Source organism: Eumetopias jubatus, unplaced genomic scaffold (assembly GCF_037043125.1).
Source record: "Eumetopias jubatus isolate StellerSeaLion01/CBP00866 unplaced genomic scaffold, mEumJub1_p1.0 scaffold_7, whole genome shotgun sequence".
Classification (NCBI taxonomy): Eukaryota; Metazoa; Chordata; class Mammalia; order Carnivora; family Otariidae; genus Eumetopias; species Eumetopias jubatus.
Window position 1 is genome coordinate 84,844,346 of NW_028274813.1, and position 27,876 is coordinate 84,872,221.

The 27,876-nt window shown below is 38.5% G+C and overlaps 1 protein-coding gene across 2 annotated transcripts in view; it reads right to left on the reverse strand.

The window, feature by feature from the left end:
* TTBK2 (tau tubulin kinase 2) overlaps positions 1-20,000 on the reverse strand; it is a 155,256-nt gene extending 135,256 nt beyond the window's left edge. For both annotated transcript variants that reach the window (XM_088024750.1, XM_088024749.1), the window contains exon 1: positions 19,773-20,000. The gene's annotated coding sequence lies outside the window, so the exon portion shown is untranslated. The remainder of the gene's footprint in view (positions 1-19,772) is intronic.
* Positions 20,001-27,876: the final 7,876 nt, after the last annotated feature.

Genomic DNA, 27,876 nt, shown 5'->3' on the forward strand with positions numbered 1-27,876 from the left:
GGAGGGGAAGAATGGAGGGGAGTAAGTCGGAGGGGAAGATGAACCATGAGAGACGATGGACTCTGAAAAACAAACTGAGGGTTCTAGAGGGGAGGGGGGTGGGGTGATGGGTTAGCCGGGTGATGGGTATTAAAGAGGGCACATTCTGCGTGGAGCACTGGGTGTTATGCACAAACAATGAATCATGGAACACTACATCAAAAACTAATGATGTGACAAACCATGAGAGACGATGGACTCTGAAAAACAAACTGAGGTTTCTAGAGGGGAGGGGGTTGGGGGGATGGGTTAGCCTGGTGATGGGTATTAAAGAGGGCACATTCTGTGTGGAGCACTGGGTGTTATGCACAAACAATGAACCATGGAACACTACATCAAAAACGAATGATGTATGGTGATTAACATAACAATAAAAATAAAAACGAATGATGTAATGTATGGTGATTAACATAATAATAAAAAAAGAAAAGAAAAAATAAAAGCATATTATGCTCAAAAAAAAAAAACATTTGATGAGGACTCTGACAAAAACTGTGGGAATATTAAATGAGTAAGTCACAGTCCTTAGCCTGTAGAACACGAGTGGCTCTCGGAAAGACTTCTCAAAGATGATGCTATTGAAAGAATACCTACATGAACAGAAATACATTAAGAGTAGACCTGTACAACTGGTGGAAAGTTTGGGATTGAATTAGTGATTAGGAAACTAACCAACCAAACACAGAGTCAAGATAACTTAAAGTCTGAATACTGCCATAACCAAAATTAAGATTAACATTACTGGAAAAATAGCACCTAACTAATAAGATAAGTAGAGAAAAAACTAAATCCCCATCTTCCATATTAGAAAGCCAACAAATTATGACTTAAAAAATTAAAAATTAATCAGCAGCAATATAGCATATTAGTTGGAGATATGGAGCTAAATACTGGAAGAATCAGGAAAAACTTCAAATTGAGTACTTCTGCAGAGTTGGAAACATGGCAAGGTGGGGAGGACAGAAAACTGTTCTTTTCTGTAATGAAGTGTAGAGAATCATTCAACTTTGTATGTATAAATTGATTAAAAATAAAAAATAAATTTAAGGGGCGCCTGGGTGGCTCAGTCAGTTAAGCATCCGACTCTTGATTTTCGCTCAGGTCATGATCTCAGGGTTGTCAGATAGAGCCTTACGTTGGGCTCCGTGTTGGGCGTGGAGCCTGCTTAAGATTCTCTTTCTCCCTTTCTCTGACCACCTTCGCTTGCACGCTCTCTCTCTCTCTAAAAGAATAAAAAGTAAAAAATAAATTTAAAAAGCAACTTGTAAGGCATTTAAACGTGAAAAGTTGTTTTTTATGTTTTAAGTGAAAGAATTATAAAACAGCATATATGTATGATCCCATTTATATTTTAAAGAGTGTGCACACTGGGGTGCCTGGGTGACTCAGTCAGTTAAGCACCTGGCTCTTGGGATCGGCTCAGATCATGATCTCAGGATCCTGAAATCAAGCCCCGTGTCAGGCTCCATGCTCAGCGCAGAGTATGCTTGTCCCTCTCCCTTTGCTCCTTCCCTTGTGCTCTCTCTCTCTCCCTCCCTCTTGAATAAAGTCTTTTTTTTTTTTTTAAGATTTTATTTATTCTTGAGAGACAGAGAGAGAGGCAGAGGCAGAGGGAGAAGCAGGCTCCCCAAGGAGCAGGGAGCCTGATGCGGGACTTGATCCCAGGACCCCAGGATCATGACCCAAGCCAAAGGCAGACACCCAACCATCTGAGCCACCCAGGCGCCCTTGAATAAAGTCATAAAAAAAAAAAGTGTGCACATTAATTACGTATAGAAAAAACCTGAGTCATGTTTACCAACTATTAACATATTAACAATTATATTTCTATGTAATAGGATTGTTTTCTTGGGCAAGATTCCTCTTCTATAAATTTACTACAGCAAGTATAAATTTTTACAATAAGAAGAAAAACACTATTTTTAAAAGTTGAAAATTTTAACCCTTACATATATGGTCAAATAATTTTCGACAAGGGTGCCAAAACCCATTCCACAGGGAAAGGACAACCTTTATAACAAATGGTGTTGGGAAGCAAGACATTCACATGCAAAAGAATGAACCTGGACCCTCAATTTATACCATATACAAAAATTTACTGAAAATGGATCAAAGACCTAAATGTAAGAACTAAACTACAAAACTCTTAGAAGACTACAAAGGTAAAAAGCTTCATGACATTGGATTTGGCAATGATTTCTTGGATATAACACCAAAACAAAAGAAAAAAACAGACAAATTGGACTTTATAAAAATTAAAAAACTTTTGTGCATCAAAGGACATTATCAACAGAATGAAAAGAACATGGAATGAGAGAAAATATCTGCAAATCATATCTGATAAGGGGTTAACATCCAGAGTATATAAAGAACTACAACTCAACAACAAAATAACAAACAACATGATTTTAAAATGGGGCAAACAAAAGGTGGGGGTGCCTGGGTGGCTCAGTTGGTTAAGCGTCTGCCTTTGGTTCAGGTCATGATCCCAAGGTCCTGGGATAGAGTCCCGCATCCTCTCCCTCTGCCTCTACCCTAGCTTGTGCTCTCTCTCTCTCTCTCTCTCAAATAAATAGGTAAAAATCTTAAAATAAATAAATAAATAAATAGACAGATAGAACAGGCAAACAGGGACACCTGGTGGCTCAGTCAGTTAAGCCTCTGACTCTTGACCTCACCTCAGGTCTTGATCTGTGTCATGAGTTCAAGCCCTGTGTTGGTCTCCACGCTGAGCATGGAGCCTACTTAAACAAATAAATAAGTAGGCAAACAACTTGAATAGACATTTTTCCAATGAAAATATGCAAATGGTCAATAAGCACATGAAAAGATGCTCAACATCATTAATTATTAGGGAAATGCAAATCAAACCACTAACCACTTTATACCCATTAGAATGACAATTATAAACACACACACATACACACAAAATAACTGCTGGCAAAGGTGATGAGAAACCAAAACTTGTGCACTGCTGATGTTAATGTAAAATGGTGCAACCACTACAGAAAACAGTATTGGAGGTTCCCCCAAAACTAAAACGTAGAATTAAAATACAATCAAGCAATTCCACTTCTGAGTATATGCCCAAAAGAATCCAAAGTAAGGAGTCAAAAAGATATTTGCATACCAATGTTCAGAGCAGCATTATTCACAATAGCCGAGAGGTGGAAGCACCCAAATGTCCATCCCAAGTGACAGATGAATGGATAAACAAAATGTAGTACATACATACAATGGCATATTATTCAATCTCAAAAAGGAAGGAAATTCTCAAACACACCACAACATGAATGAGCCTTGAAGACATTATGCTAAGTGAAAGAAGCCAGTCACAAAAGGTCAAATATATGATTCCACTCTTAATAGGCACTTAGAGTAGGCAAATTCATAGAGACAGAAAAGTAGTTTCTGGTGGTTGCCACGGGCTGCAAGCACAGGATAACAGAGATTTATTGTTTACTGGGTACAGAATTTCATTTGGGGAAGATGAAAAAGTTCAGGTGGCGATGCATGCACAACAATGTTACTGTACTTAATGCCACTGAATTGTACACTTATAAATGGTTAAAATGTTAAATCTTATATGTATTTTACCACAATAAAAAACAATTTTTAAACGACTACTAGGTACCCCTCAGATATAACTACAAAAGCCAAGTAATTTTCACTGTCCCAATCTAAACTGCCAGGAACAAAGTGGTATCCTTTGTGGAGTCCTTCACAGAACACTGAAATAAATCTAAGAATACACCTGTTCCAATTAGAAACTGAACCCTAGGGAAAAAGCCCAGAGTCCTATAAGCTACTAAGGTATACTACACTGCTTCTAAAATGGCTCCCAATGATGGCCCATCTGATGCTTTTGATCACCGCCCCCCCCGTCGTGTGTAGGTGAATCTAGTGACTTGCCTCTACTGAATAGAATACAGCAAAAGTGATAGGAGGTCATTTCCCAGATGTATTATAAAAGATTGTGACGTCTACCTTGCTGACATTCTCTCTCTTTGGCTCTTCCCACTTGCTTACTCTGATGAAGCAAGCTGCCATGTTACCCCCAGGAAAGGCCCACATGGCAAAGAACTGAGGGCAGGCCCTGCTAGCAGAATTATATGGTTCCACTTATAATAGGTACCAACAGCAGAGAACTGAGGTCCTTGGTCCAACCATTCACAATGAACTGAATTATACCAACCACTGGACTAAGCTTGGAAACAGATCCTTCCCCAATTGAGCCATGTGACAACTATAGCCTACCTTGACTGCAGCCTGTGATTGACCCTAAAACAGAGTACCTAGCTGAGTCAAAAACCAAAATCTTGACTTACAGACACTGTAAAAACAATAAATGTTTTTATTCTAAAACACTAAATTTTGGGTAATTTGTTATGCAGCAATACATAACTAATACACCAGATGGCATAGGGCAATAGTTTCTCAAAATTGTACATGAACCACAGGTTCTTTCTGATTCCATGTACCGATTATATCTAAAAAAAATTAATGTAATTTGGCTGCAGTACCAATGCTGTCAAATAACTGGAATTCATTTTTTCAGTAACATAAGTTTATCAATTGACGCAAGAAAACTAGATACTGCAAGAAAAAAATTAAATTCCTCCTTGACGATATCCTTAATGACCTAAAATAAGGAGTAAATAGCATACTAATAAATTCAGAAAATGACTCTAAATGTGGAGGTGTTGTCAAAACAGACCCAAAGATGATGAAAATATGGACAAAACATACTAAATGGAGATGCAACTTGCCAAAAAACATGTGGTAAAAAAATCAATGGAAACATCTGCTAGATAGAAAAAGATCGAGAAGCAAGTAGCCAACAAATTAATAACACTGACAATCCCCTAGATTATAAATCCCTTGAAGATGAAGACCATATCATAATCACATATCCTCTGCCATAATCAAAAAAATATAAACTTTGCAGTTAATCAATAGATAGTTGATGAAGTTAATTGATGAGCTGAAAATGAGACATCAAGCTATAATTTAAAGGTCATATAGATTCACATACACAAATATAACAGAAAGATGAGAGGAAAAGGAAAAATATAGGGAAAATGAAAATAAGAATAAGAGGCACAATGGCAAATGGATAAAAAAATTGTATAAGAATTCCATAAACATAAGCCAAACCAAACCACACGTAATGAAGAGAACTCCCTGTAAGAGAAATTAACATAATACTGCCTTGTGTTTATTGTCTTCTAACTCCAGGGACTTCTCACAAAATAAACATTAAGACCAGACTACCTAGATTCAAGTCCTGGCTGTGTAATCTAAGGCCCACTACTTAACTTTTTTGGGCCTCAATTTCCTCATCCATAAAAAAGAGATAACAATGGTGGCTATCTAAGGATTAAAAGTGATAATATATGATATATGTGAAGTGTTTATTTATCATACTGCCTGGCACAATAAGTATGCTCAGTAAATGGTTGTCACTCCTTAGTAAACTATTTCGTATGCTTCTTAACCAAAAGAAGGAGAAATCGTCATATCCACAGACATACTACTGTCCAAAACAGTATACTGCTTGTATGCTTGAATGCTGATGAAAAGAAATTATGTTTGCATGGAGGCCCTGAATTTAAACCTATTATACAACTACTACTTATAAAATTCAAATAAAAACGTTTTTATCAGCAAGAGAAAATTATTACTCTACAACTATGATTACAAATTAAATTACAGCATTTGCATTGTTATAATTTTGCTTTTAAAGTTAATAGAAAAATTAGCTGATCAAAAAGGGAATAAAAATAAACCAATGACACCTACTATTTCTAGATTGGCAACAGTATAAATTAGTTCCTAAATGTGTCTTGACTTGAAGCAAATTTTGAGAACCCGCCCACATGAAGGAAGGAAGCATTATCATAGTGACTATCAAAGAAGAAATTATTTAAAAATAAAAACTTAAAGACTCTCATATGCTGCTGGTAGGAATGTACTTTGGAAAATAGTTCTATATTATAAAGCTGAAAATATGCATACCCCATGACCCAACAACTCGTCTCCCAGGTATATATCCTAAAAACACTCTTCTCTCATGTGCACCAGGAAATATACACAAATATGTTCATAGCCACATCATCCATAAACACCAAAACTAAAAGCAACCCAAATGTCCAGCAAGAGAAGAATGGATAAAGTGTAGTATATTCATAGAGTAAAAAAAAAAAAAAAAGTATTAGTTTCTTACTGCTATTCTAGCAAATTACTACAAATTTAGTGGCAAAACAACACAAATTTATAATCTTATCTAGAGATCAGAAGTCCAGGATTCTAATGGGGATAAAATCAAGGTGTCAGCAAGGCTATGCTCCTTCTGGAGGCTATCGCGGAGAATCCCTTTTCCAATTTCTAGAAGCTGCCTGGATGCTTTGGCTCATGGCCCCATCCTCCATGTTCTGAGCTAGTAGTGTAGCATCTTCAAATTTCTCTCTCTGACCTTTGCTTCCATCATCACAGCTCTTTATATATGCTTCCCTCTTATAAGGTCCCTTGTGATTACACTGAACCAACCTGGATAATCAGGAATAATCTTCCCACCTCAAAAGCCTTAATTTAATCACACCTGTGAAGTCCCTTCCGCCATATAAGGTACACATTCACAGTCTGCAGGGGATTAGGGCATGAATATCTCTGAGGGACTATTTTCTACCTACCACAAAAACTGTACTGAAATAAAAATGAAGAAACTCCTGCAACACTGAACTACAGGAACAAATTAAACAACATTGAAAAAAAATCAAGCAAGACAAAAATATACATACAATATAAACCCTTTGATATAAAGTTCAAAAATAAGTAAAACTAAATTATGTTAAATAGGGATGCAAACATAGGTAGTAAGTCTATAAAGAAAACCACAGATACGATTTTTCACAAAAATCACAAGAATAGATTCCTTTGGGGCAAAGGGGGATGAGATCAGGAAGGGGCTTCTGAGATGCAGGTAATGTTTTATTTCTCAACCATGTAATTATTTGTTAAACTGAAAACTAAGTTTTATGTAGTCTGTGATTGATATGTCTTATAATAAGAACAGTAACAGATAACAGTCATATGAACCAGAGGCAAGGATGGCCAGAACAGAAAAGATTAGGCAACAACCATCTAGCAGTGTGACAAACCAGCAAGAGACTGTTCCATCCGTGCAATGGTGAAAAGCCAGTTAACCTGTGAGTTGGGCATAGGGCAGAAATCTAGGTTCACAATAAAGAAACAAGCTTAGAAACATATACACAATTTACAAGGTCTTCCTAATAGACTATAAATTTCTTGAGGTCAAAAGCAGAATTCTTCTCATCTTTGTACTTAGTACTTACTGTAATACCAACCACAGAACAATCTTTCTAATAAATGTTTAATTACTGGAAGAATGAATGAAACTTCTTTCACCTCCTATAGAGCTGACTCAAATTAAGTCATCCTCCAGCAAATAACTGAGAGTTGATTTGAAAATACAACATACAGTCATTCAATAAATTGCTATGAATACACAGAAGAGGAGAGAGAAGAATAATGCAGGTTTTGCCCTCAATGAGTTTCATCAAGGAAAGAAGAAAATGTAAACAAATTATTCTTTGAAATAGAATACATAATACAAAAACAGAAATTAACATTAATCTCTGGATTTAAAAAGTAAAAAATATAAAAAGTTAATCAACATCAAATTGTATGAGCCAAGTACATATGACACATCAGAACTGCGGGAGGTTTACACGGGCTAGGATGATCGCACCAAGTTTCTTAAAGGAGGTGGACAAGATTTAAATGGTTCGGTAGATTGTAAAATAGCCACAAATTGCTCCCAGTCCTGTATACACATCTCTTTACATTGTGACCTTGCTTCATCTCCCATCAAGAGGTAGTTTCTTGGGGGCGCCTGGGTGGCTCAGTTGTTAAGCATCTGCCTTTGGCTCGGGTCATGGTCGTAGGGTCCTGGGATCGAGCCCCACATCGGGCTCCCTGCTCAGCGGGAGGCCTGCTTCTCCCTCTCCCACTCCCCCTGCCTGTGCTCCCTCTCTTGCTGTGTCCCTCTCTGTCAAGTAAATAAATAAAATCTTTAAAAAAAAAAAAAAAGAGGTAGTTTCTTTCTCCATCTTAGAAACTGGGCTTGGCCCTGTGACTTGCTTTGATCAATGGACATTAGCAAACATGACCAGAAACGAAAAGCACGTAAGCACTGAACTTGCCCTCTTTTGCTGGTTTTGGAACCTAGATTGTGAAGAAACCCAAGATAGCTGACTGCCTCACATAAGTGAGCCAAGACAACACCAAAAAAAGAACCATTCATCTGGGCCCAAACTGCCAATCCACCAAATAGTTAACAAATTGTTGTTGTAGCCTCTGAACTTTGGGATGGTTTGTTTGAAGGCAAAAGCTAACTGAGGAGCTAAGCAAAGGCACAGAAGAGGAAATGAACACAACATACAAGTGCATGGGAAAAATGAATGTGTACGTTAGTCTAAATGGACTAAGATTTGTCTAAAAAAGTTCTGATCATAAAGAAAGAACACATAGGAGTGAAAGGTAAAGTTCAGACTAAAAATCAGGTTAGGAAGAAAATGAACTCATTCTATTTCAGTAGACAAAAGGGAGCCACTGAAGGACTTCAGAGAATGGGGAGGATATAAAGCAAGAGGAAAGGAAGTCCAGTTAGAACTACTATTATCTAGATACACTAAAGTAATAAAATTTTCCCATTTGGAGGGGACGCTAGATAATTCACAAAATAAAAACAGTGTGGTTTTTATAAGTAGTGCCATATATAGTTTATGTTAGATTCTGCTCTAATAGAAAAACAGGAAAATTATTTTAAAGATTTATTTATTTGAGAGAGAGAGAGAGACCTCACACACGTGAGTGCCCATGAGCAGGGGCAGCAGCAGAGGGTGAAGGAGACAAGCAGACTGCCCACTAAGTGGGGATCCCAACTCGGGGCTCAATCCCAGTACCCTGAGATCATGATCTGAGCCAAAATCAAGAGTCGGGTGCTTAACCAACTGTGCCTCAGGAAAATTATTTTTACCTACAATTTTAATCCCAATGGAAAGAATGCTAGCATTAATCATCAGAAGAGCTTATGACATGTCTAAAGGGTATAGAAGATATTTTTGAAACTATATTTGGGCATAAAGGTAATACATAGATTTCTAATGACAGCATAGCTGTGAAATATGACTCCTCTTTGTTTGAGATTTAAATATACTCACCAGACCACTGCAGTTCCTGGCCACAATAAAGTAATAGGGACCAGATTTACCCTCCCACCTTCAACAACTAGAAAAAAGGACAATGGATTTTAGACACTATAGAAAACAGGCACTACAGAACAGGGATCCATGAGAAAAGGGAAATAAATAAGGCAAGCCTTACAATTGCCCCAACTCACCACTTGGGAGGGAATTTCCAGGCCGCAGCACAGGAATGGGGAAACCAAACAGAGCCCAACAGTCTCACTGAGTTGAGGAGACAAAATTCAGAGTTCTGGGGAAGTCAAACAGGACAAAACACTGGAAAGGAGAGATCAGCACAATGAGCTGTGGCTATCTAAAGAGGACTGATTCCCCTTGAGACTCTGGTTGAGTACTTAAAAGTGTATGTGTGTAAGGAAGTGAAGTGATCAAAGTCAGGTTCAAATTACTGGAAAGGGGCAGGCAGAACAATCTCTGATGCTCAAATAAGGCCGCAAATAGTTTGCATACTCACCAGACAGGGTGAAAAAGACCTTCAAAAACATCCAGGACCTTGAATGCATCAAACTATCTTCAATTAACTTAACTGTATCCCAAAATCAACCCCAAAAATATTTAAAGGAATTAAAAAAATATTCTAGCACATAACAATGTAAAATCATAATGCCTAGCACTCAAATTACCAGGGATGCAAATAAGGAGAAATATCAGTCAATAAAAACAGACCCAAGTCAAAGCAATCTTGAGAAAGAAAAACAAAGATGGAGGTATCACAATCCCAGATTTCAAGATCTACTACAAAGCTATAATAATCAAAACAGTGTGGTATTGGCACAAAAACAGACACACAGATCAGTGAAACAAAACCCAGAAATAAAATCAACATTTATGGTCAATTAATCTACAACAAAATGAGCAAGATTATACAATGGAGAAAAGACGGTCTCTTTAGTACATGGTGCTGGGAAAACTAGACAGCTACATGCAAAAGAATGAAACTGGACCACTTTCTTATACCATACACAAAAATGAACTCAAAATAGATTAAAGACTTCACTGTGAGACCTGAAACCATAAAATTCCTAGAAGAAAACATAGGCAGTAAGCTCTCTGACATTGGCCTTAGCAACATTTTTCTAGAGAGGTCTGTGGAGGAAGGGAACAGGAAATAAACTATTCAGACTACACCAAAATAAAACGCTTTTGCACAGTAAAGGAAACCATCAACAAAACGAAAAGGTAACCAACTGAATGGGAGAAGATATTTGCAATTGATATATGTGATAAGGAGTTAATATCCAAAATATATACAGAATTTAGACAACTCAATGGCAAAAAACTCCAAATAATCCAATTTAAAAATGGGCAGAGGTCCTAAATAGACATTTTTCCAGAGAAGACATACAGATGGCCAACATACACATGAAAAGATGTTCAACATCATTAATTATTAGGGAAATGCAAATTAAAACCACAATGAGGTATCACCTTATACCTGTCAGAATGGCTAGCATCAGAAAGATAAGAATAGGGATGCCTGGGTGGCTCAGTCATTAAGCATCTGCCTTTGGCTCAGGTCATGATCCCAGGGTCCTGGGATCAAGCCCCGCATCGGGCTCCCTGCTCGGCGGGAAGCCTGCTTCTCCCTCTCCCCGGCTTGTGTTCCTGCTCTCACTATCTCTCTCTCTGTCAAATAAATAAATAAAATATTTTTAAAAAGATAAGAAATAACAAGTGGAATAATAACTGGAAAGGGGCAGGCAGAACAATCTCTGATGCTCAAACAAGGATGTGGAGAAAAAGGAATCCTCTTAAATGACTGGTGTAATGCAAATAGGTACAGCCACTGTGGAAAACAGTATGGACATTCCTCAAAACACTAAAACTAGAAATACCATATGATGCACTAATTCCACTACTAGGTATCTACCCCCCCCAAAAAAAACATTAATTCAAATAGATATATGCACCCACATGTTTACTGAAGCATTACTTACAAAAGCCAAGATACAGAAGCAAACTAAGTGTCCATCAAGAGATGAATGAATAAAGAAGAACTTATATATATGGAATAATATGGAATGCGGAATATTACTCAGTCATAAAAGAATGAGATCTTGCCATCTGTGACAACATGGATAGACCTAGAGGGTATTATGCTAAGTGAAATAAGTCAGACAGAGAAAGACTAATATCATATTTCACTTACATGTGGAATCTTAAAAAAAAAAAAAAACAACAGGTAACTAAAAAAATCAGACCCACAAAAACAAAGAACAAACTGCTGGTTGTCACAGGGGAGGGCAGTGGTGGGATGGGCAAAATGTATGAAGGGGAGTTGAGAGGTATAGCCTTCTAGTAATGGAATTAATAAGTCATGGAGATGAAAGGTTAAACATAGGAAATATAGTCAATGGTACTGTAATAGCACTGTATGGTAACAGATGGAAGCTACACTTGTGGTGAGCATAGCATAACTCTAGATTTGTTTTAGCACTATGTTGCACACACCTGAAACTAATGTAACTTTGTGTATCAGTTATACTTCAAGAAAAAGGAAGGAAAGAGGGAGGGACGGATGGAGGGAAGGAAGGAGAGAAGGAAGGAGGGAAGAAAGGAAGGGAGGGAATTAAGGAAGAAAGGAAGAAAGGGAGAAAGAAAGAAAAAAAGAGAAAAAGAAAGGAAGGAAGGGTGAAAGAAAGAAAAGAAAGAAAAAGAAAAGTAAAAACAGACCCAGAAAAGATACAGATGATAGAACTGGCAGACAAGGAATTCTAGACATGAAAAGTAGATTATCTGAGATAAAAAACAAACAAACAAAAAAAACCCCAACGCTGTATAGGATTAACACCAGATTAGCTACCGTAGAAAAAGGGATTAGTGAACTTCAAGAAAGAGGAAAAAACTACCCAAAATTAAACATATAGAGAAAAAGAAACCAAACCAACACAGCATCAGTTAGCTACCCGCTAACATCAAAAAGCCTAACATACATGTAACTGGAGTCCCAGAAGGAAAGAACAGATTGTTTACACTTTTACTTTGTTGTCAGTTACTGTAACCATACTGTCTTATACAAAGTTTCTCTCCACTTTTAGCAGATATTTTAATTCCTGGATACACTTATTGGGCCCAGAAAGAGTCCATGCTTAAGGGGAAAAAAATCTAAAGAGGAATGTCTTAAATCTTTTCAAATTTGATGAAAACTATAAATATACCAAACACCCGCTATTATTAAAATGAAAGATCAGATGCTTTCAAAGTAATCATGATTTATTATGTAAATAATATTTAGAATACATAATCTATATTCCAAAATAGATAAATATAGTTAGATGCAGAGTGGCTACCTCATATATCTCAAAAGTCAAAATAATGTATTTTTCACATTATAAAAAATAATCTCAATTATGTATTTAAACAAGCTGAGATACAGACACAAATTTTCAGAGACTACACAACAGGTAAGTTTTCAAGACATCTAATAATATTAATGTAAACAAAAGAAATAAGAGTCAAGAATTGGATAAAACCCATGGGATTTTGTTTTTGTTTTACCCCACAGGTTTTAGCAAGAGCCTCTCTAAAGAGTTATTAAAAGTGATGACGATTTGTGAATAACCCTATTTGCTAATAGCAAAAGGAAAGGAACATTTAGTAACCACCCATACTTCAAATGTTCCTTCTAAACTTTTACAGGAGGTAAATTACACTTCCAGCAGCATGGAATCTTTCTGGGTTCAATAAATATATTCAAGAAAGTAAAGTATCTATTTTAAAGAGAAACTTTACAAGTCAGTATGGTTACAGTTACTGACAACAGGATAAAAATGTAAACAATCTAGTTCTATTCTCCCTGACTACAACACTAACAACTATAGAAAGTACAGTGTAACTTAGATGTCCAGATTGTAATGAAAACACTCAACAAGACCATTCCTTGGGTAAAATCTTCTGTAACCGTATCAACCAAACAAAGCATTATATCTATGATCTTCCCACTACGACAAAGGAAAAAATATCAATACAGAAAACTTCCCTGTAATGATCTCCATTGTTAATTATACTTTAAGTATATTAATTTCTCCTTTTAAAAATGCAAAACTGAGGTGAAAAGTGATTAAGTAATCTAAGGTCCTATGATATGTTACAGTAGAAATGATAATACATTCAAATCTCATCTTGATGCATAATTAAGTTTATATTCATTTATTTTGTAAGCACTTATTAAAGAGGTTAATGGCTCTATTAACCTTATTTTCTAATCCAAAATTAGGTGCCAGCATATGATAAGGGATTTTTTTTCTGATAAATGCATTATATATTTTAAACTTATATTCAAATTATCCTAATTACTTATACATTTATTTTTTTTAAGATTTTTATTTATTTATTTGACAGAGAGAGACACAGAGAGAGAGGGAACACAAGCAGGGGGAGTGGGAAAGGGAGAAGCAGGCTTCCCACTGAGAGGGGAGTCTAATGTGGGGCTCGATCCCAGGACCCTGGGATCATGACCTGAGCCGAAGGCAGATGTGCTTAACGACTGAGCCACCCAGGCGCCCCTACTTATACATTTAATAACTCACCTATAAACTGCTAGATTCTAGCTAAGAGAATTCTCTACTTACCTGGAAGACCTTTCTTATAACCATACATACCCTCCTACTGGTAATGCCTAGTCCTAATTTCTGAAGTTCAAGCAGAGAATGTGAAACATAACAGGGATTCTGTCAATACTCAAGCAATTAAAGCCTGGGAGAACCCAAAGTAGAAACTCACATTGGAGGAAGACATGGACTCTGTAGGACCAATTTTTTCAAAGTGTTCTGGCATTCTGATTTTGTCTGAAGCTGTTTCAAAAGTTGTGTGAGCATTTTCTTATTAAAATTTTTTATTAAAAATTTAATTATTAAAAATATTATTTATTATTTTAAATTATTTAACTGCTTACACCTTTAATATTATCTACTAACCTCTGAATCTGGTAGAGAATGTAGAATAAACTGTGGGTGACAAAACAGAGGACTACTTCCCTGAACCCACTTCCGAGACTGTTAGGTCTGTCTGTAAATACGTTCATCCATTTCCCTTCATGATGCTTGGAACACCTGTAATTCCTTACTCTACAACAGATTGCCCTCCCTATATTGTAAGCTCCAAAAGTGACATTATTTTTGTCCTTTTCGCTGCCAAATCTCTAACCCCTAGCATAGTAACACAGTAGATGCTTAACAAATATTTAATGAACGAATGGATAAAGCTATTAAAATAGTTCTAAGGAGAGATAATGAGGTGCAGAGAGACTACTACATTAAGGTGGTAGCAAGGGAAATGAAAAGGAGAGATTTTGTGCAAGTAGAACCAGGGGAAAGAGGAAGCCAAAACATATACACATAATGAGATTTTTGAGTTTGGGTGACTGATTAAATAGTAATACCTTCGTTTGTAAAATTAAAGCACTTGAAAGAGGGCTGACTTTTGTCTTGGACATGTTGAATTTTTTAAGTGCTAAATAAATGTAGCAGAATTGAAGTCCTAATCTAGTTTACTATCTACCATACAAATTAGTTTCCAGATGATTTTTTCAAATCAAATTTCATGAGAGGCAGGAGTCTCTTTAGCTATTCATTTTTTCCTATGTCCTCCCCCTCATCTCTGCCTTCTTGGCCATTGGGAAATGTTGATAAAACCATTTTTGAAGTATTTTAGAAACTGAAGCCCTTAGTGGATCAAAGAAAAAAGGAAAGAGGGGCTTCCCAAACTTAATACATAATATGCAACACAAGCGGAAAACTGTCAGACAAAATACAGTATTTAGATAAACAAGCGAAACGATGCAAAATCACTTTTTAAAAAAGGCAATTACCTAGAAACTGCAGAAAGAAAAAAAGACAAGGATAAAAGGAAGCAACGCAAGTGTCCATCCATAGATGGATGAAGAAAAAGTGGTATATACACATGATAGAATATTATTCAGCCATAAAAAAGAATGAGATCTTGCCATTTGTGACAACATGGATGGACCTAGGGAGTATTTTGCTAAGTGAAATAATTCAGACAGAAAAGGATAAATACCATATGATTTCACTTATATGTGGAATCCAAAAACCAAAACAAACAAATAAACAAAAAAGCATTAACAGACCCATAAATACAAAGAACAAAGTGATGATTGCCACATGGGGGACGGGCAAAATGGGTGAAGGGGAGTGGGAGGTATAGGCTTCCAGTTATGGAATAAGTCATGGGAAAAAAGGTTCAGCATAGGGAATACAGTGAATGGTACTGTAATAGCATCGTATGGTGACAGATGGTAGCTACACTTGTGGTGAGCACAAGATAACATATAGAGTTGTGTACATATGAAACTAATGTAACATTGTATATCAACTACATATGTCAATGAATAAACAAAACAAAATAATGATAAAAAGCATTTTGGTAGAAACACATACAATGGCAAGTAAGTTTTCTAATTCAAACATTTAAAAATACTGATTCTTATTTACAGTAAAGATGCAAATTTTCTGTAAAAAAAAAATACTGATGCTTAAAACAAGGTTAGGTTAAATCTTGACAGCTTACCAGAGGGAGCCAAGAAGCTACCACCCCCCCTTCTTCAGAAAACACTAAAACACCTCAGATTCTTTTCAAAGAACACTTCATTTTTTTACCATGGGAAGCTTTACTCTAATCAAAGTGAAAGCAAATTTCATAATACAATAAAAAGGAACTATCAACATCCCAAAACATCAAGAATCTTATCTACAAAGGTAAAACAAAACATGGGGAAAATTTCAGAATGTTTGCAAAAGTTTACAAGTACTGTATGTTCAATTAAGAATCAAGAACATATAAAATAGACTTTTTTATAGCGCCTGGGTGGCTCAGTCAGTTAAGCGACTGCCTTTGGCTCAGGTCTTGGTCTCAGAATCCTGGGATTGAGCCCCGCATCAGGCTCCCTGCTCGGCAGGAAGCCTGCTTCTCCCTTTCCCACTCCTCCTGCTTGTGTTCCCTCTCTTGCTGTCTCTCTGTCAAATAAATAAATAGAAAATCTTAAAAAAAAAGAACATATAAAATAATTACAAAAAGAAGAATAATTATGTCTACCATAGTCATATAAAATAAATAAATATATACCAAGAAATCTGCTTAAAAAATCACCTGTTTAAAAGATGAAATGGTCTGGCAAAATTGACATTCACATTATGTACATAATTTAATTTCAATCTGTATTTTGAAGACTTTTGTTTTTTAAAGTAATCTCTAGACCCAACATGGGGCTCAAACTCACAACCCCGAGATCAAGAGTCACATGCTCTTTGGGGTGCCTGGGTGGCTCAGATGGTTAAGCGTCTGCCTTCGGCTCAGGTCATGATCCCAGGGTCCCAGGATCAAGCCCCACGTTGGGCTCCTGGCTCAGTGGGAAGCCTGGTTCTCCCTCTCCCTCTGCCTCTCTCCCTGCTCACGCTCTCTCTCTCTCTCTCTGTATCTCAAATGAATGAAGTATTAAAAAAAAAAGAGTCACATGTTCTACCAGCTGAAAATTCAGTTCTAAAAACCTCAACTTTTTCATATAGACTTAAAGGCTCTCATATCAAACATGGAAATAAGACATTTAACCTGAAACACTGAGTATTTTATAGAATAAAAGCTATAAAAGTATTTTCAGCACAAGGATTCTAGCCACTAAAGCCTGGGGGGTGGGGAATCTACCACCGCCATCACTATTGTTTACAATATACTGAATAACAAAAATGTTTAATTTCAAAAATTTAAAAATATTGAAGATGTCCTGCAATATTACTAATCAAATAAACTGACAAACCTCCAGCTATATTTTGAGTATTTCTCAAAAAACCTCAAAAAGAGCAAAAAGAAAAAAAATATATTACTAGAATATTTTTGAGTAACACATGCTCAAATTGTTTTTTTTAAGGATTTATTTTAAAGTTTTATTAAAGTAATCTCTAGACCAACATGGGGCTCAAACTCATGACCCTGAGATCAAGAGTTGCATTTTTTTCCCACTGAGCCAGCCAGGTACCCCATATGCTCAAATTGTAAAGTTGCTTACCACATGTCTATAAAATAATTTTCTTTTCTTTCTTTCTTTCTTTTTTTTTTTTTGAGACAGCACAAGTGGGAGAGGGGCAGAGGGAGTGGGAGAAAGAGAATCTTAAACAGGCATGGAGCCTGTTTCTCAGTGTGGAGCCTGACACAGGGCTGGATCTCATGACCCTGAGGATCACGACCTGAGCTTAAATCAAGAGTAGGAAGTTTCACTGACTGAGCCACCCAGGCACCCCTAAAGAATTTTTCTATAGGAGTTTTTTTTTAAGTGGGGAAGGAAGTAAGCTACATTCTCCATTAATTCTCAAAGCCTGTTTTATTTTGTGAATCAATTCAGCCCACACTAGTTCAATATGGTCATTAAACCTTTTCCCTTATGTATTTTTTTTTTAAGGCAACAAACATTCATTAACTCACAGAGTTTCTGAGGATTAGGAATCTAAGAGTGTCTTGGTTGGGTGACTCCAGGTCAAAGTCTCTCTCGAGTGGCAGTCAAGTTCTCATCTCTATATATTACTTTTTAAAGTTATAAAACAAAGAACTGACTGCCCCTGCCAAAGTTAAATTCCATGATCATAGTGAACTCAGCTCCATAACATTCGTTTACATTGAAAAACCAACAATCTATCACTAATTCTCACATTTTAGTGCATTTTTTTATGTAAAATACCTTCAAAATTGTCTAAATTATACAAACTTCACTTCCAACACTACATTTAAAGATATTTGAAGTCCTACATAATTGAGTTCAATTTGCTAAAGCAAATGAGCCTAATCTCATGAAGATTTCCTAAGGCATTAAAATAATCAGTATTTTTTAAAGTCAAAAAAGACACAAAATCTGAAGTCCTATGCAGTACAATAGAGAATTCACTAAGTTATGTATTAACCATAGTACAAGATAATGAGTGAGATATATTATTCTTAGCCCCCTACTGAAGATCAAATTTGTTTCAATTTAATATTAGAAGTTAAGTTAAAGAAGCTTAGGGACTTCAATTTCCTTTATATGTCTAACACTGAAAGAGGAAAAACATTTCTTAATATTCTATCATAAAGGAAAAGTGCTAGAGAAACTTTCCTTCATAACCATGCTTCAAACATCGCTTTCAGTGCCTTGATAAAAATGTATCATACAGGAAAACATAAGCATCTAAATTAAATATTCCTTTTGGTATCTTTTCAATTTGATAGACTGCAATATGCCATGGAAGTCCTTATTATTTGAAAAATTTCTAGAGTTAATATTAATTCTTCAAGATTATTCATATTACTAATATTTGTCATCATTACTTCTTTATAAGAAATACATGGCGTTCAATTTCCTCAATACTCTAAAATCAATCTCCTGTTTCCCCTTTCCCCAAAACAGAACGTTACTCTATTCTATTTAGCCAAAAGAAAACAGCAAACACATCTTTGTGGTCTATTCTGGGAAATCAGTGTTTAGAAACCAATGCAACTGTTATTAAGTAAGGGCTCAGAACCAAACACTGTAACAAAACACACTGAGTGGATCCTCCCTGTATATGTACATGCGCCCATTCATAATAATGTGATCCTCATATATGCATACAAAATCTCAATTTCTACTGAATACCAGAACATCTTTACATAACACACAGGTTATAAGAAAACTGCCCTCTCTAATGTTCAAAGAAAGAACAATTTCTTAAAGCTAAGGATGAGAAGAGTTAATACCGGGATTGCTGCCACCTATCAACTTTAATTCAAAGCAAAGTACAACTCAATGTCATTTTTACCTCTAATGCTGCCACGCTGAAACAAAATTAACTTCACTGTGCCATAAAGTATCCTGGCATCCCAGTGGATTATTTACTTCCCTGATTTGACATTACATATGTGTGGAGTCTTTTGTCCCTCACATCATCTTAGTCAAGGCAAATGACGGGCAAATCCCTCAGGTCATTACTTCGAACCTTAAGTACCAAAAAGTCATGGCCTTCATCGTCAGCGAACACTGTACAGTCCCATGCCCCCTTCTATTATATTTGGGGAAGCGGGGTGCGAAAGAAGCGCTCGGTGTATCCTGAGAATCCTCTGTGTTCAGTCCTGGTACCAGAAACAGCATGAATACAAGTAATATGTGGGTCACCCACAGAGAGAGAAACAGACGAAGCTTCGTGACCCTCCAAGTTCAGTGAAGACACCAAAAGCTTCTCGGGAAACCGGGCACAAGCCTTCGGGGAAAGGGGGGGCAGAAGCAGAAGGTCTCCGAGGTGGAGTGACTAGATCTGGCACAAGCCCAGGGCGTGGGCAGCGACCGAGGAGTCTCTCGTACCCTTCCCCTCCGCACCAGGGTCGGTCACTCCGCTAGGGGTGCAGCCGGAGGAGGGGGTCAGGACTGGGGGAGGGCGGGGCCCGGGGCACCCCAGCAGTGCCCTGGGGGTTCGGGGGGGTGTGTCCTACCTGGGCCGTGGCGGACGCAGGGATTTCGGGCGGAGGGCTCGGATCCAGCTCAGGGCCAGGACCCGCAGAGATCAACCCTCAGCAGGTGGGACCGCCGCCGCCTGCCCATCCCCCGCCGCCAACTGCGGCGGGACCCGAGCGCGGCTTCGAGGGCCGGCCGGCTTGGTAGTCCCCTCGGGTACCGTCCGCGTTTACTGGCGGCGGCGGCGGCTGCTGTTAATGCTGCTGCTGGCCGCCCCCAGCCGCTGCTCTTGTGCCAGCCCCCGTTCCTCCTCCTGCCGCCGCCGCCGCCGCCTCGTCCCCACCGCTCCCATCGCCGCTGCGGCGACTACTGCAGCGCCCGCTGACCCGACCCGACGTTATTCTCCCCCTTCGCAACCCGGCACAGCCTAGCCCACCTGCCCTCCCAGTACGCACGCCCACCTCTCCGCCACAGGTGCTGATTGGAGAGCGCGTCCCGGGTCCGCCACGTCGGTTGGCTGGTCCCATTGCCTATCACGAAGTGGGCGGAGAGTCAGGCCGGGAGCGTCTCCGCCCCCCACCGGAGAATTGCCGCTATCTTCAGGTTTGCCTGAGAGGGCGAGTTACCGGGAAAGGAGCATCACAATGGCAGCGCGCATGTGCGCAGGAATTCTGGGCCTTGTAGTTCCAGCAACAGCCGCAACTGCCCGCCGGTCCGGAGTCGAGAAGTAGAGCTTCTGAGACTAGTGGTTGAGGCACAGTGGTGTCCTCCTAGCTCAGTAGTTAACTTGCTTATAGGGGCATGATTGTGACCCCAGGATTGGGCTTTTTGGAAGAAAATCCGAAATGCGTTGTTACATTACGAATTTACACACTGAGACAGTCACGAAGAAGGGCCCCAAATCGTGAGGCCCTACCATGCCACCTCCTCAGAACCGGAGCTGCCAGGATCTGACAAACTGGCGCTGTCCCCAGAACCGCCTGACATGAAGCTAATCACTAGGGAGAGGCCTAAAGGTATAAGGAGGAAAGGGGACGGAGACATCCAGAAAAGAATACCAGCCTGGAGCCCGAAGTATCCTTACGGTTTGTGCAACCCATGGATAATGAGATTTACTTCCCTTTTTAAAACACCCCCAGCAAAGGGTTCAATGAGCATCCCCTGCGAGCACCAGTATGGGAATCTAAGCGCGGGAACGCGGGAGTCCCTCGAAGACTTTCAAGGAAAAGCGAGGAGAGCAGAGCAATGAGGTTGTGTGGGATAAATTTGTATTAGGTGTTGACTGTGTCAAGCTCTTTGGTGAAGAGTAAACCTCAAGATTAAACTGCTCCCATCCTCACCCACCAGTTGACAGAAGAAAAGTCTCAAAGGGATTTAACAACTTTCCAAGGCTATAAAACTAACTACTGGCAGAACCAAAACTCAGGTCTCTTAAGTTTACTCCTGTGCCCAATGCTTTTTTTACTTAATAATCAAAATGACTCCCAGGAGTCGGCCAGGGACTGAAAATAATGACTTGTGAGCTTCATATTACTTTAAATCTTTCTCTTCACTCAAGTGACATTATGATTAAAGCTGATTAAGAGTACGGAAAGGTTAAATATAAATCCTATATTCAGTCTCTGAACTGTTATAGAATCTGTTTCTTCTTGTTCAGGAAATGCCACAGCCTCTCGACATTCTTTAAAAAACAGCAGATACCTCGACTGTCATGTCTAGATCCTTGGATGAAAAACAGGACAAAGTGTACATTAAAGGCAATTGATGATGCAGCTCATCTTGTTCTATTCAAACTTAAAGAAGATGCCAAATTGTTTCCTTTCCACTGATTAAAACCACAAGTTGTTTTTCCCATCACTTTTTCTCACAGAAATATAGTTCACTTCACAATATTGGCTGGGCAAGTAATTTGAATTGGAAGGGATTAGGGTTTCTGCAAATGCTTTTCTTTAAAATTAAAGAAGTTTATAGGGAAAAAAGTCCAGATTCATTGAAATTATGCCTAGCAATATTTCAAATAGCTATTCTCTATTCAAAGAGAATATTTTTCACTCAGCAAATACAGTGTTCTCTTCAAGCTACCCAGATATAATCTCTGCTATCATGGATAAGGTTTTTGTTTGTTTGTTTGTTTGTTTGTTTGTTTTTAAGAGAGGGGGGAGAGAGAGTGTGTGTGTGTGCCCGCTGGGGATGGGGGGCTGGGGAGGGGCAGAGGGAGAGGGAGAGAGAGAATCATAAGCAGGCTCCACTCTCAGCACGGCAGAGGCCTGGGGACAGGGGGGCTCAATCTTACAATCCTGAGATCATGACCTGAGCCAAGATCATGACCTGAGCCGAAATCAAGAGCCAGTCACTTAACCGACTGACCGACCCAGGTACCCTGGTAAAGATTGTGATTGATGTAGTCACAGAATTACTATTTTATTTATTTTAAATGTATCAGTAGATATAGCTGGATTCTCCAAATATGGACAGATGATTATTCTTCTGATTGTTATTTTATAACCAACTCCATTTGCAAATCCATGAAGGGTAGGATAAATAGAAGAGTATGTGAGAAAGCAATCCAGTAGCTGTATATCAAGAATGAATTTTTATTTTAATGCAGTGCAGAGGGAAGTGTTCTGTGATGAGGATCTTGAGAATAGGGCAGTAGTATATCTCAGAGTAGGAAGTGTAAGATTGAATATATAGTGAAAGTTATTGCCACAGGAGTGGGAATCCTGGGATATTGAACTGCTCAAGGAAAACAGTTTCCCAAGTCTCCCTTTTACTCTGATCTTTTCCATTTAAGAAGTATTGGGCTGTCCCAAGAGGTATTTTTTCAGTTAGGATAAATGGCCAGGTAATGTATTATTCAAGAGCTGGTACTAGAATTCAGGAATCCTTTATGAGATCTATCTAACTATCTATCTATCTATCTATCTATCTATCTATCTATCTATCTATCATCTATCTATCGTGAGGGTTTTTAAAAATAAATGTGGTAGCCAGCCTCTAAGAGCTGGTACTAGAATTCAGGAATCCTTTATGAGATAGCTAGCTAGCTAGCTAGCTATTGTGAGGGTTTTTAAAAATAAATGTGGTAGCCAGCCTCTAAGATTGCCCACAATGATCCCTACCTCCTGGTATCTTCACCATTGTGTAGTCCCTGAATTGGGCTGACCTGTGTAATTAATAAACTTTTTCAGAAATTATGGTGTGTAAATTCCAAAACTAGGTCATGAAAGACTTCACAGCTTCTGCTTTATGTTCTCTTGGATCACTTACTTACAGGGAGGCCATTTGCCATAAAGCAGGATGCTTAAGCAGGCAGCCCTTAGGAGTAGCAACCTGGCAAGGAACTGAGGCATTGCATCAATAATCAGCACCAGATTGCCAACCATGTTAATGAACCATTCTTGAAAATAGATCCTCCACCCCCAGCCAAGCCTTCAGATGACTACAGGCCCAGCTGGCATCTTGACTGCCATCTTGTGAGCTACCCCAATCGAGAACTACCCAGCTAAGCCATTCCCCAAATCCAGACCCACAGAAACTATGTGATATGAAAAATATTTACTGTTACGTTAAGCACTCAGTTTTGGGGGACAATTTGTCATGCAGCAATTGATAACTAATACAGTAAGATTTCTGAAAATAATAGAATAAGAAATGATTTAAGTCTAGGGATATCTGCCTTGGATAAATGCATCTGAAAGAATGAGACTCTCATCCTAGGATCAGTCTTAGAGCATCTTCAAGGATAATGAGCAAATTTTAGATTTATACTGATTCCCCACCCAGAGCATAATGCCCCTTTCAACACCGCTTCTTTTCTCCCAGCACAGAATAAATAACATATTTGAGAACCTTTTTCTTTCTCCTTTTCTCCATTTGTGGCAACCTCTACCCATCTTTAGACACCCATTGATTTACCACTTTCTAACTTTCCCCTAATCTAAACAGGAAACAATCTAAATGGGTTATTTATATCATTATCAAAAGGACAACAGGGGACAGGGCGCCTGGGTGGCTCAGTTGGTTAAGCGTCTGCCTTCGGCTGGGGTCATGATCTCAGGTTCTGGAATCAAGTCCCGCATCGGGCTCACTGCTCAGCAGAGAGCCTGCTTCTCCCTCTGCCTGCCGCTCCCCCTGTTTGTGCTCTCTCTCTGACAAAAAATAAAATCTTTAATTAAAAAGAAAAAAGGACAACAGGGGTGACTGCACGGCTGAGTCGGTTGAGCAACAGACTCCTGGTTTCGGTTTGGGTCATGATCTCAGGGTCCTGAGATTGAATCCCACTTTCTGGGTCCCATGTCCAGCTCTGTGCTCAGTGGGGAGACCGCCCCACACTCAAATAAATCAATAAAATCTTAAAAAAAAAAAAGACAACACACGAACACCACAGTATAAACCAGTGTGCAAGTCAAGGAAACGTGACCCCTTCCCTTTTGCTTGCTGTCTCTTCAAAAACAAATCTCATGTTGTACACCTGATACCAGCATAATGTTATGTCAATTATACCTCAACAACAAATCTCAGAATTATATACTTTAAATGGGTGGATTGTATGGTATGTGAAATATGGCTCAATAAATCTGTTTTTAAAAACTGCACAGTCCCGGGGCGCCTGGGTGGCTCAGTCGTTAAGCGTCTGCCTTCGGCTCAGGTCATGATCCCGGGGTCCTGGGATCAAGCCCCGCATCGAGCTCCCTGCTCAGCGGGAAGCCTCCTTCTCCCTCTCCCACTCCCCCTGCTTGTGTTCCCTCTCTCGCTGTGTCTCTCTCTGTTAAAAAATAAATAAAAAATCTTAAAAAAAAAAAAAAACTGCACAGGCCTTTGAAACATGAACAATAGTGGCCTGGTGCTCAAGTGTTTCCACAAACTAGGAAACAGCCCTGTTTTTAAAATTTTTCATCAATCTTAAGAGTTTCTATTTGAATCTTGCTTAATCCACTAAACAAAAACTTTTAGGACCTATTAATGCCAACTACTCTGCTAGGTACTGGGGAAACAAATATGAATAAACTCAGTCCCTGTTTCACAATGGGTCAGCAAACATGTAAATCGTACTACAGTGCATTGCAATAACTGCTCTGAAAGAGGAATATTTGTAGCACATATAGTGCTCTAGAGTCAGTAAGCTATAGCCTATGCCAGTCAAATCCTTGGGGTCCTCTGAGAGCATGGTCTCTTTAAGCCAGTGTCAGCTGCATTCTCATTTTGACAGAGATACATTCATGCCAAATGTATTAACTACCTAAAGTATTTGTGTTTTTGAAAACTTCAACCTTTATTTTATTGTGAAAAGCTTTATAATTTTTTAAATTTCAGAAAGAAATAAGTAAGAGAAATCTGGGAGTAGGGGGAAAAGGCAAGGTAATCTCAATTTTGAGTATATGAATCGATTATCTTTTTTTAAAAAAAGATTTATTTATTAGAGAGAGAGCAGGGGAAGGGACAGAGGGAGAGAATATCCAAGCAGACTCGTGCTGAGCACAGAGCCCGATGTGGGGCTAGATCCCATGACCCATGAGATCAGGACCTGAGCAGACACCGAGAGTCCAACACTCAACCACCTGAGCCACCCAGGCGCCCCTGTATCTATTATCTTTTAACATACTGAATATCAGTTTGTGTTCGATGATGATTAAAATAGAGCATTATATCAGGGAAGATTAACACTGATTAGAACTAGTAAAATTAAAAAAAAATAGAACTAGTAAAATTAGGGGCACCTGGGTGGCTCAGTCGTTGAGTGTCTGCCTTTGGCTCAGGTCATGATCCCAGGGTCCTGGGATCGAGCCCCACATCGGGCTCCCTGCTCAGCGAGAAGCCTGCTTCTCCCTCTCCCACTCCCCCTGCTTTTGTTCCCCCTCTTGCTGTGTCTCTCTCTGTCAAATAAATAAAATCTTAAAAACAAAAAAGAACTAGTAAACTTAGAAAAGAAACTAAATGTTTGCCTTTACAAAATATTTACTATGTTATTTCTTTATGTAGTTTCTGTTTATGCCTAACTTTTATGAAATACGAAACAACTATACCATTGAATGTTAACAGTTAACATTTTCCAAGTTTTATCCCTTTAGAACAGTTAATTCTATACATATTTGCTCAGCCTCCTAGGTTTCTTCTTTGTTGCGAGGTCATTCAATAGCATAGCATGGTTGTATACTTACAATTTTCAAATGTGAAAGTGGTGAAGTAATGTTGTGATTCCTGATGTGTGCCTGTGACAGTGTGGAAGAAGTTCAGTGACTTTCAGTCTGGTCCAGCAGTTAGCTTCTGGAAACACTGGACCACGAACTTTCTGTGATTTTCAGGCTCTGCTGCCCAGAGGCTGACTGGCTGAGGTTGCTAATAGCGCACTCTAGTGATCATACTATTCCACTGCCCCTGTATTGAAATAAAGCCAAACGGTCTTTTTTTTTTTTTTTTAACTTTAAAAAACTTTTATTTTAAAATAATTTGGGGCTTTACTAAGAGTTGTAAAATTAACTCAGAAAGTTCCCATGATTACTTCACCCAGCTTCCCAACATCTTGCATAACCTTAGTATAATTCTCAAAACTGAGAATTAAGTTTAGTATAATACTCTTAACTAAACTGTCAATTTTATTTGGATTTCACCAGTTTACCACTAATATACTTCTTCCATTCCAGGGACCCAATCCAGGATGCCACAATGCATTTAGTTTCCTGTCTTCTTTGTGTTTTCCAATCTGTCAAAGTTCCTTAGTCTCTCCTGTCTTTCATGGTCTTTTTTAAAAGATTTTATTTATTTATTTTGAGAGAGAGAAAGCACGAGCAGAGGGAGAGGGAGAAGCGGACTCCCTGCTGAGCAGGGACTTGATCCCTGGACCCTGGGATCATGACCTGAACCAAAGGTAGACACTTAACTGACTGAGCCCCCCAGGCGCCCTGAATGGTCTCATCTCCTATCTTAACGGACCAAAGCAGACTATTCAGTGACCAGGGATTTTTATAATTTTTAGAAACCTGATGATGATGATGACCAAGATGATCTTTAAAATTATTTTTCTGGTGGTGATATTTGGTCATTGTATGTTCTGCAAAATAAAATATATTTGCAGATGCCAAATAAAATTTCCAAAACTTTATTGGGTATCTACAAAAAAGATACTACTGTATGATATCCTATGGAGGATTCAAAAATGTTAGATGTGATTCATATATAGATCACTTTGAATTATAGTTTTTGTACATATATCTTATTTCTTTCTATAAGTATAGAAGAATCATTTCTTATACTGCATATTTTCCATACTTTCTTTACTCTGTATCTATTAAATATGTTCAGTATTTTTATTTTTTAATTTTTTTAAAGATTTATTTACTTATTTGAGAGAGAGAGAGAGAGTTCACGGGGACAAGGGGGAGAGGGAGAGAGAGAGAGAATCCTCAAGCAGACTCCCCACTGACTGAGCGATGAGCCCTTCTCGGGGCTCAATCCCAGGACTCTGAGATCATGACCTGAGCCGAAATCAAGAGTTGGACACTTAGGGATGCCTGGGTGGCTCATCTGGTTAAGCGGCTGCCCTTCTCAGGTCATGATCTTCAGGTCCTGGGATCGAGTCCTGCATTGGGGTCCTTGCTCAGTGGGGAGCCTGCTTCTCCCTCTGCCTGACACTCCGCCTGTTTGTGCTCACTCTTTCTCTCTCTGCTTAAAAAAACAGAAAGAGAGTTGGACACTTAACTGACTGAGCCACCCAGCACCCCACTCAGTATTTTTAAATGAATGAATGCAATGCAAAAAGTTGAATATAATAGAAAATAATATAAAATACTAAGAATACAAAAATACAAGTGCTATTAACCTCCAAACAAGGGCTATCAACACCTGTCGGTTTGCCTTTTTCTGTATCCTTTGTATGAAGATAATTATACATTGCTCTTTGATTTTCCTTAATTCCTACCCAGAAACATAAAAAAGGGTGATTATTAAAAAACAAATGACAAAGAAAAAAATCCCAGTTCAGAGGTCACAGAAGAGAGAGAAAAGAGAAAAATCTTACTAAATTTACTTTACAACAAGTAGCAACAGACTAGAGCCAGAAACTGGACTTTGTAGGTTCCTGGGCCAGCCTGTCTTTATACACAGAATTCAAATAGAGTCCCTGCCTATTCTCAGCACTGCATC